The sequence below is a fragment of the Cetorhinus maximus genome, unplaced genomic scaffold (genome assembly GCF_964194155.1).
Source record: "Cetorhinus maximus unplaced genomic scaffold, sCetMax3.hap1.1 HAP1_SCAFFOLD_4586, whole genome shotgun sequence".
In the NCBI taxonomy this organism is placed as follows: Eukaryota; Metazoa; Chordata; class Chondrichthyes; order Lamniformes; family Cetorhinidae; genus Cetorhinus; species Cetorhinus maximus.
In genome coordinates this window covers 1-11318 of record NW_027600489.1, presented here as the reverse complement: position 1 = coordinate 11318, position 11318 = coordinate 1, and the positions used below count along the sequence as shown (strand labels likewise).

The window sequence follows — 11318 nt, the reverse complement described above, 5'->3', positions numbered from 1 at the left end:
ATCTATGGACAGGTCATTGAGTGTATTTAATGGCGTTGAGAAACTTATCAGCCATGATTGAAGGGCAGAGCAGACTCGATGGGCCGAATGGCCTAATTTCTGTTCCTATGTTCTGTCACTTCTCTGATGGAGATTTTAAACTTCTCCAATCAATGAATAATTAACACTCGTTCCTACGAATTGATTAACTCTACACCCCCTGACCGGGAATCGAACCCAGCCCGCTTCGGTGAGAGCGCCGAATCCAGACCACTAGACAACCAGGGAAGCTATACCATTAGTTTTCGATTTGGCTTATCTACGCTGCTTTTGCCTTTTGCTTTTCAGTTCAGATCTCTTTCACTCCAAAACTGCCTGTTTCGTTTCAAGACAAACGACTTTGTCAGTCAATGAAAACAACGGATGCTCTGAGCTGGAACATGAAATCGACAGTAAGTTGAAATAGCCCCACAAGCTGCGCATGCGCAACTTTCAATTTCCAAAAACCTCCACCCTATTCGCTGTTGGTCCAATGGAAGCGCCGATCCCGAGTCACTGAACATCAGGGAAACTACCAATAAGACTTGAGATTTGGATGATGGAGGCAACTTTTGACATTTTTTTTTCATTCGGGATCTCCTCCAGGGACAACGTTCTCCGACCAAATGGTCTGTTTAAGCTGAACACAAGCGATTCCTTAACCATTGAGAAGAACCATTGCTGTTAGCTGGAACATGAAATCGATACTTTCCTCCTTTAAGACAGTTCTTAAAGCCTCCCCCTTTGACCGAGCTTTTAGTCATCTGACCGAATATGAGGCTCGGTGTCACACTTTGTTATATAATGATCCTGGGGAACGCCCTTGTGACGTTTCATTAGGTTAAAAGCGCTTTATAAATACAAGTTGTTATTGTTGTAGGATAGAAATGGAAAGGGCCAATCTCTTGTTTTATCTTTCACGCTGATGCTTTTCTCTGCGACATTTTAACATGAATTCACACAAGTAATGTGAATCAAGTTTGCGACATTAAAAACGTTTTCACCCCCTCAGGGAACTGGACCACAGTGACAATCACAGAGGAACAGACACAGAGAGATATGCACCGAGAGTGACAAAGGCCTAAGTAGAGACACAAACCCAGAAAGCAAGGGTATTATCAATTTGGCTCAGTATTTGTTCCATTTCCGAAAGCAAATTCCCTGAATGCTGACAAATGAATGGGAATCTGAAAATACGGACGTATTTGGATGGGTTTCCTTCTAATTAACTGATAATTAATTTGGTTAAAATCAAAAATGGTGCAATCTTTAGTCAGCAGGATTCCAACACTTGTGTTCATACTTACAACAAACGGAAATTATCGAACTGTCGCTCACACTCAAATAAACACGCTTGGATAATGCTCTTATCAGGTTTCAAACCGCAGCTCCATCACATGTGAAGCGAATATGACCCCACTCGCCTCTATAAACCCTGCGCTGTAAAGATCCCAATGGAGCTGTCTGGAATGTTAAACGGTGACGTCATGCAGCAGCACTTTGGGTCTTTGTTTTGAAGAAATGGAATTCGGCTGTTCTCATTAGGAATGCTGGAGACAGACTGATCAACAATGTCATCATCAAATGGCACAGCGCAGTAAGAGGACCTTCCACCCATGGTGTCTACGTTAGTTTTGTGCAAAGAGCTTTATAATTAATGACAATTTCCTTCTCTTTCTCCATAGTCCTGTTTTTTCGCTTTCAAGCCATTAAACAATTCCCATTTGGAAATCGGTGTTAAGAAATCCAATATTGAAAGCTTCAGCTGGTTCCTCACCTGAGCAAATACGTCAGACTTGCTCCAGGGATTGACGTTTGCAGTGCTTTACTTTGGTCAGAAGTTCAAGGCAATATAATTTGCAGGTAAAACTGGATCGTTTTTTTATTCATTCACGTGATGTGGGCTTCGCTGTCTGGGCCAGCACTTATTGTCCATCCGTAATTGCGCTTGGGAAGGTGGTCTGCCTTCTTGAACCGCTGCAGTCCATGTTGTGTAGGTATTCCACTGTGCTGTTAGGAAGGGAGTTCCAGGATTTTGACCCAGTGACAGTGAAGGAACGGCGATATATTTCCAAGTCAGGATGGTGAGTGACTTGAAGGGGAACTTCCAGGTGATGGTGTTCCTATCTATCTGCTGCCCTTGTCCTTCTAGCTGGGAATGTTTGTGGGTTTGGACGCTACTGTCTAAGCAGCCTCGGTGAATTTCTATAGGGCACCTTGTAGATGGTACACACTGCTGCTACTGTGCATCAGTGGTGAAGGGAGTGAATGTGGATGTGGTGCCAGTCAAGTAGACAGCTTTGCCTTGGACGGTGTCCAGCTTCTTCAGTGTTGCGGGGGGGCTGCATTCATCCAAGTAAGTGGGGAATATTCTATCACACCCCTAACTTGTGCCTTGTAGATGGTAGGCAGGCTTTGGCGAGTCAGGAGGTGAGTTACACGTTGCACGATTCCTAACCTCTGACCTGCTCTTGTAGCCACCGTATTTTTATGGCTAGTCCAGTTCAGTTCCTGGTCAATGGGAATCCCCAGGATGTAGATAGTGAGGGATTCAGTGATGGTAATGTCATTGAACATCAAGAGGCGATGGTTGGATTCTCTCGTGTTGGAGATGGTCATTGCCTGACACTTGTGGGGTGCGAATGTTACTTGCCACTTGTCAGCACAGGCCTGGATATTGCCCTGGTCTTGCTGTATTTGGACATGGACTGCTTCAGTATCTGAGGAGTCGGGTATGGTGCTGAACATTGTGCAATCATTAGCTAACTTCGCCACTTCTGACCTTATGATGGATGGAAGTTCATTGCTGAAGATGGTTGGGCCGAGGACACTACCCTAAGGAACGCCTGCAGTGATGTCCTGGAGCTAAGATGACTGACTCCAGCAACCACAACCATCTTCCTTTGTGCTAGGTATAACTCCAACAAGCGGAGAGTTTCCCCCTGATTCCCATTGACTCCAGTTCGGCTCGGGAACCTTGATGCCACACTCAGCCAAATGCTGATCTCAATTCCTCTTGGGAGTTGAGTTCTTTTGTTTATATTTGAACCAAGGCTGTAATGAGATCAGGGGCTGAGTGGTCCTTGTGGAAACCAAGCTGGGCATCAGTGAGCAGGTTATTGCTAAGTCAATGCCGCTTGATAGCACCGTTGATGACTCCTTCCAATACTTTACCGATGATGGAGAGTAGACTGATGAAGCGGTAATTGGCCGGGTTGATCATTCTCACTCTTTCTTTCCCAGTTTGGTCGGGAGAACCAGGAGAGACAGGATAAATTGCTGGGTTCCGGGGAAAAGGTCAGGTCATGGCAGTGGCAGGACGAGCAGAAAGACCGCTTTCTCCGCTGTAACCATTGCATGATTTCACACAAATAATAGTGAGCGAGCAGCAGCTTCTGTAGTCGTGGCCGAGTGGTTAAGGCGGTGGATTAGAAATCCATTGGGGTTACCCCGCGTAGGTTCGAATCCTGCCGACTACGCTTCTCACTACTTTGGATTTTAACCGCGCACAGACAGCGCTAATTATCGTTTGAATCGAGTAAAAACGATCCAAACACACCCGTCATCTCTTATTTCCATTCATTTGTCAGCCTTCTGCAAATCCCCAGTCGGAAATGGAAAACAAAACGGAGCCAATTTGGTTACATGATTTCACTTTGGTATTTGTCTCCCCTTAGGCCTCTGTCAGTCTCGGTGTATATCTCTGAGTGTGTTCCTCTGTGTGGGTCAATGCTGTTCAGTTCCCTGAGGAGGTGAACACATTTTTACGAGCACAAACTGTATTCACATTAGTGGTGCAACTTCACATTACAATGTTACAGTGAAAAATACCAGGATGAAAGAGGGAAGAGGAGGTTGTCTCTTTCTATGTATGGACTACAAAAACAACTTATATTTATAAAGCTCCTTTTCCCTAATGAAACGTCACAAGGCGTTCCCCAGGAGCATTTTATCACAAAGTGTGACACTGAGCCACAAAATCGGTCAGACGACTAAATTCTCAGTCAAAGTGGGCGGCTTTAATAACTGTCTTAAAGGGGGAAAGTATCGATTTCATGTTCCAGCGAAATGTTTGTTCTCATTGGCTGAAGAGGACACCTGTGTTCAAACGACACCGACCATTTGGCCAAAGAAACTTGTCATTTGTGAAAGAGATCTGGGATAGAAAAATACCAAAAGCAGCTTCCATGTGTCAAACTGCTGGTTTCGTGGTTAGAATGCGTTAATTTTATCAGTACAGCCTGCGTTCGATCCCTGGTTTGGGAGTTGAAACGTATAAGTCCTGGGCGAGCTGTTCAAATCAATGTGATTGATTTGCTGGTTGACAATAACACGGTAAAGCTCTGCTAGAATTGGTGGAGTGAGAGTGGAAGTTTCACATCAGAGCTGGAAATGTCACAAGGGCAAAACTCGGGAATAAACCCAGAGTCGGAGTGAGGGGGTGAAAATAAAAGAGAAGGGCTGTGATAGGTTACAAAGCACTGACTATAGAGCTGGTGGTGCGAGGCAGAATATTATTCCTGTATTACCCATGTCACATGCAGCTCTAATTTCCTGATTTATCCCATGCCCAACATTCCCACTACAGTTTGGTGACCTATAAACAACTCCCGCCAATGTTTTCTGCCTCTTGCTGTTTCTTCGCTTCACCCGAACTTTTTCTACATCTTGATCCTTCAATCTAAGATCCTCTCTCACTAATGTACCAATCTCGTTCCTTATTAACAGCGCGACCCCACCTCATTTTCCTTTTTAACCATTCTTCCTAAATGACGAATATCCTTGAATATTCATATCAACCAATGACATTGTTCTTTGAAAGCAGCACACAGGGCCGAATAGCCCCTGTCTTTGCTGTGCCTTTCTGTCATTTTATGTTTCCTAACACCACGGTTAAGATGAACTTTCTTATCTTCCATGCGATGCTTTGAATTCAAGACAAGCAAATTCAGCGAGTTTTCTTATCATTTCTAGCACCGAATTTGGAACCGGACTCATTGAACGACAATTAAATGGTCTAAATCGTTAGATGCAGCTCACCGAGTCCCAAGAGGCACCGTGAGAATCAACCTGTTATATACATTCTTGATGTACATCTTCTGAGCTATAAGTTGATCATAGCTCCACTTTCTGCACATTGAAGACAGTTTGAAAAGAAGCACAATTTCAAAACTTAACAAGTGCGTATTTGTGAATTTCTGTGTGTGTCAATGTGGTTCAGTTTCCCATTTTTACCACCCACACATTACTCATATTCGTTCTGTGGCTTAATATCATAAGGTGCAGAGAGAGAGGAAAACCATCAGTTTTAAAAGATGCAAGAAGACATTTCTCTCTTTTCTTTGAGCGGAGACTGTTCAGTAACTAAACGTCCGGATGTTACAAAGTGGATGATGATTCAAGTTTTCACATGATCTTATCAAGTAGCTGAGAATGCTCGAGGGGCCGAATGGCCCATTCCTGATCATAATTTTTTATATTCTAATTCAGTGTCAATGTTGGTGAAGACAATGTTTGTGTCTAATCTGAATGTGGTAGTGAGGCCGAGCGGGATCAGCCGCTGGTTCAGGTTTCGATCTCTCTGAAGATTTGGGCTTCACTCTTACCGCTGCCAAACTTTCTGGTGGTTTGTTGTTTGATGCACTTCCAAAAGATTCCCTGTGCGGTGAAGGGGCAGCTGAGCTGTGCAGTGTTGTATTTCAGTTGGAAGAATCAGGAGAGACAGTGTAAATCCCAGGGTGACTGGGAAAAGCTGGGGCAATGGCACGGACTGGAAGACCTTCTTTCACTGGAACTCCCTGTATTCATTCTATTATTTTAAACAAACAACATGCAGCCTTTACCCAGTTGTCCTGGCCGAGTGGTTCAGACGTTTTTCCACATGGTTCGAATCCTGCCAATTCCCCTTCTCACTCCTGATTGACACAAACTGTCTGCAGAATAAGTTGTCAGTCAAATGAAAAACTAAACCACCCAAACACCCCCGCGTTTCTTAGTCCTGTTCATCTGCAAACATTCACCACATTTGGAGTCTGAAATGGAACAATAATTGGCCTAGTTGGTGGCATCCTTGCTTTCTGGGTGTTTGTCTCTCCTTAGGCCTCTGTCACTCTCGGTGTATGTGTCAGTGTGTGTTCCTCTGTGTGTGTCAATGCGGTTCAGTTCCCCGAGGGGATGGACACATATTCACCAACACAAACTTGATTAACATTGGTTGTGCAACTTCATATTAAAATGTCAAAGAGAAAAATATCAGGATGAACGATGCAAGTGGAGTTTACAATGTTTGGAAGGAGGTGCAGCAAAGAAGTGGAAGATGTGAATGATGTTATTGATGATTGAGAGGAATGCATTATCATCTTGTGGATTTTGTAGGTCGATTACCTTCCACAGATTGAAATTCAGAACAAGCTGAGGCTCCAGGAGGAAACAACATTGATCTCCCTGAATATTCACATAGGAAATAACGCGCGTGCATACCCGGCTAGTTTATGACAGAGACAGGGCGGGCAGAAGGCCCTTTTTGTCTGCTGTAACCGTTCTATGACTTCATATAAATAATACAGGCTCCATGCCAAGGTCTGTAGTCGTGGCCGAGTGGTTAAGGCGATGCACTTGAAATCCTTTGTGGTTACCACGCGCAGGTGCAAATCCTGCCGTCTACGTTTTCCATTATTTCTGATTTTAACCATTGATCTCAGAAACAGTAAATGGAATCGACATTTTCACAACACCTGCAGTAGCAAAGTTTGACCAGTAGGTGGCAGTGAAACCGTGATTGCTCACATCACATGAAGCAGACGCTGTCTCAATTATTGCTGCATTTGGCACTGTCTCTGTTCATATTAAATTAAGGGAGGTGTCAGGTGTGGCTCAGTTCATAGCACCCTCGCCTTTGAATCAGAGGGTTGTGGGTTCATGTCCCACTCCCGAAAACCAAGAACTGTGATTGTACTCGAAAGAGTTGCAATCTGTGACTGTTGATAACTCGAAAGAGTTTCATATTAAATTAGACGCCGTTACTGTTTCTATTGCACGAGGACATGTCTCTGATCATATTAGAGAAGGTCATCTCTCAGTTGTTTCTGTAATTGGTTCAATCTCAGTAGTTTATGTACTGGGCTAGGGCCACAATACAGTTGGCACTATCTCAGTCATGACTGCACTGAAGCAGGTCTCGACCAAAGTTACAATAAGCCATGCCCCAGTTAGCACTGCACTAGAGCTTGTCTCTGGTTATAGAAAACTAGAACATGTTTTTATTTGCATTTTACAAGACTCTGTCTCAGCTATTACTCCAGTAGAACCTGCCACGTGTCTATCAAACTGGACCCTGTCTCAGGTGATGCTGCACCAATACATGCCTACATTCATATCACACAATTCCCTGTTTCTGTTGTTATTGTCCTAAACGATTACTCTCTTATTGCTGTACTAGTGTATGTCTCTGTTTTTACTGATCTCGTACCTTTGCCGGTATTTAATTCACCAGACACTGCGTCAGTTGATATTAAAAAGAGCCCTCAATTATGTGAAGCTGCACGAGACCGTGTATCAGTTTTCTTAAACTGGATCCGGTCAGTGTTATTGCTACACCAGGCTGGTTCGTATTACACAAGATCCTGTCTCAATTATTACTTCACTCGGCACTGTCTCACTTATGTGTCACGAGGTCACGGCGCTGCTTATAACACAGTCAATCATGTCTGCACTTATATTCCTCTAGACCGTATTTCAGAACAATTTACACTAGACTCTGTATCAGCCTGTATTACACTCGAGCTTATCTGTCTTTTTAATTAAAATGGATCCTGTCTTTGCAGAGACTTTGTCTTTGTACCTCTGTCTCTGCTTCTATTCCATTCTCCCCTTCCCTGAGTTTACTCCACGAGATCATATCTGTCTCTCTTACACTGGTGGCAGTCTCCGATATTACAGCCTTAGACTCTCTCTGGGAAGCAATTACTCTGTGTCCTGCGCCTGTAATAACTGCCCTATTTCACTTGATGTTGATCCAGGCCCTGTATCGGTAACTATTGCACTAGACCCATCTCCGCTATTACAGCAGTAGACCTTGTCTATGTTAATATAGCACTCGTCCCCGCCCCTGTTATTCGTGCACTAGGTCACGTCTTTGCTTAAGTAACATTAGGTGGCCTCTCTAGTAATTCCTCTGCTTAAATTGCACTAGGCCCTGTCTCAATAATAACCACACCAGGCTCTGTCTCTGTTGTTACTACTCTATTCTATGTCTCTATAAGGTGAACGTTGAGTTAGAAATGGGCCTCTGACTTTGGCCTAAAACTATAGGCTTTGACTGTTTGTTCCGTGCAGCTCCTAATATTCAGTTTCATTACAGCCAACAGTATTACATATGAGACTTCACCTGTTCTATGTGTCAGTGTGAAAAGAAATCATGCTGCGTCATTCCACAAAGATAAAAGATGTATCTTCACCAGAATGTTTCATTTTATTTTATTTTCTCTTATTCAAATTGTAACTACAGATCGTCAAATAACATAAATATTCATTGATAATATATTCTGTTGTGTGCTCTTGTTTAGAAATTCATGTCATACCAAACATTTCTTTACTAAGACGGGCACGTTTGTCACCACAATCACTTAATGTCTGTCATATCTCTATCTGAGACAGCGTCTCACTCACTGAAATGTATTGATTTCTCTCTCTCAGATAAAAGCAAAATACTGCGGATGCTGGAAATCTGAAACAAAAACAAAAATACTTGGAAAAACCCAGCAGGCCTGACAGGATCTGCGGAGAGGAGCACAGTTGACGTTTCGAGTCTGTGTGACTCTTCTTCAGAACTAAGGAAATGGAGAAATGCGGTGAAATATAAATTGGTAGTGGGGGGTGGGGCAGGTTGAGCTGGATAGAGGGGCAGTGATAGGCGGAGGCAAAGAAGAGATGTCAAAGAGAAAAGGACAAAGAGATGTTGACGGTGGTGCTTTTAGCTAAAAAATGTGCTAATAGGTGACATTAAGGGTAGAAATCAGGACGAGCAAGGTAGAAATAGCCCTAATGGGGGTGGGGTGGGGGGAAGGGATCGAAATAGGCTAAAAGGTAGAGATAAAACAATGGATGGAAATACATTTAAAAATAATGGAAATAGGTGGGAAAAGAAAAAAATATATAAATTGTTCGAAAAAATGGGGGATCGGAAAGGGGGTGGGGATGGAGGAGAGAGTTCATGATCTAAAGTTTTTGAACTCAATATTCAGTCTGGAAGGCTGTAAAGTGCCGAGTCGGAAGATGAGGTGCTGTTCCTCCAGTTTGTGTTGAGCTTCACTGGAACAATGCAGCAGGCCAAGGACGGACATGTGGACATGAGGGCAGGGTGGTGTGTTGAAATGGCAAGTGACAGGGAGGTCTGGGTCATGCTCGCAGACAGACTGAAGGTGTTCCGCAAAGCGGTCACCCAGTCTTCATTTGGTCTCTCCAATGTAGAGGAACCCGCATTGGGAGCATCAAATGCGGTGGACTAAATTGAAGGAAGTGCAAGTGAAATGCTGCTTCACTTGAAAGGAATATTTTGGCCCTTGGACGGTGAGGAGGAGGGAAGTAAAGTGGCAGGTGTTGCACCTTTTGGGGATGCATGGGAAGGTGCCTTGGGAGGGGGTTGAGGTGCAGGGGGTGATGGAGGAGTGGACCAGGGTGTCACGGAGGGAACGATCCCTGCAGAATGCCGCCAGGGTTGGGGGGTGAAGGGAAGATGTGTTTGGTGGTGGCATCATGGTGGAGTTGGTGGAAATGGTGGAGGATGATCCTTTGAATGTGGAGGGTGGTGGGGTGATAAGTGAGGACAAGGGGGACCCTATCATGTTTCTGGGAGGGAGAAGAAGGTGTGAGGGCGAATGTGCGGGAGTTGGGCCGGACACGGTTGAGGGCCCTGTCAACCACTGTGGGTGGAAAACCTCGATTAAGGAAGAAGGAAGACATGTCAGAGGAACTGTTTTTGAAAGTGGCATCATCAGAACAAATGCGATGGAGGAGAAGGAACTTAGTGAATGGGATGGAGTCCTTACAGGAAGCGGGGTGTGAGGAGCTGTAGTCAAGGTAGCTCTGGGATTCGGTAGGCTTGTAATGAATATTGTTGGACAGTCTATCACCAGAAATTGAACAGAGAGGTCAAGGAAGGGAAGGGAAGTGTCAGGAATGAACCATGTGAAAATGATGGAGGGTTGGAAATTGGAAGCAAAATTAACAAATTTTCCAGGTCCAGGCGAGAGCATGAAGCAGCACCGAAGTAATCATTGATGTACCGGAGAAAGAGTTGTGGGAGGGGGCCGGAGTAGGACTGGAACAAGGACTGTTCCACATACCCCATAAAGAGACAGGCATAACTGGGACCCATGCGGGTACCCATAGCCACACCTTTTATTTGGAGGAAGTGAGAGGAGTTTAAGGAGAAATTGTTCAGTGTGAGAACAAGTTCAGCCAGATGGAGGAGAGTAGTGGTGGATGGGGATTGTTCAGCCCTCTGTTCGAGGAAGAAGCGGAGACCCCTCAGACCATCCCGGTGGGGGATGGAGGTGTAGAGGGATTGACGTCCATGGTGAAGAGGAGGCGGTTGGGGCCAGGGAACTGGAAATTGATGATATGATGTAGGCTGTCAGAGGAATCACGGATGTAGGTGGGAAGGGACTAGACAAGGGGAGAGAGAATGGAGTCAAGATAACAAAAAAATGAGTGGGGCAGGAACAGGCTGACACGATCGGTCTGCCGGGACAGTCCTGTTTGTCGATTTTGGGCAGGAGGTATAAGCAGGCCGTCCATGGCTGGGAGACTATGAGGTTGGAAGCTATGGAAGGAAGATCTCCAGAGGAGATGAGGTCAGTAACAGTCCTGGAAACAATGGCATGATGTTCAGTGGTGGGGTCATGGTCCAGGGGCAGGTAGGAGGAAGTGTCTGTGAGTTGACGCTCAGCCTCTGTGAGGTAGAGATCAGTGCGCCAGACAACAACAGCACCACCCTTGTCAGCAGGTTTGCTGAAAATGTCAGGGTTGAACCTGAGAGAACGGAGTGCAGCAAGTTCAGAGAGAGACAGGTTAGAGTGGGTGAAAGGAACAGAGAAATTGAGATGATAGCTTCCCCGATGGTCCAGTGGTCAGGATTCGGCACTTTATTAGCAGTAGTCTGGGTTCGATTCCCAATCAGGGAATTTAGATTTTTTTATCTTGTTAAAATGAGTATTAATTACTTATTGATGGAAACCATTTAACAGCTCCACCAGAACCAGTGGGGTGATAGTAGAAGTTTCACCGCAGAGATGGAAATG

The 11318-nt window shown here is 44.7% G+C and overlaps 2 non-coding genes across 2 annotated transcripts; both read left to right on the top strand.

Annotated features, from left to right (window-relative positions):
- The first annotated feature begins 3415 nt into the window (after positions 1–3415).
- On the top strand, positions 3416–3497 carry trnas-aga (transfer RNA serine (anticodon AGA)). The gene has a single exon. It is a non-coding gene; the product is annotated as a tRNA-Ser (tRNA).
- Positions 3498–6601: 3104 nt separating this feature from the next.
- trnas-uga (transfer RNA serine (anticodon UGA)) lies at positions 6602–6683 on the top strand. Its single transcript has one exon. It is a non-coding gene; the product is annotated as a tRNA-Ser (tRNA).
- The last annotated feature ends 4635 nt before the right edge of the window (positions 6684–11318 follow it).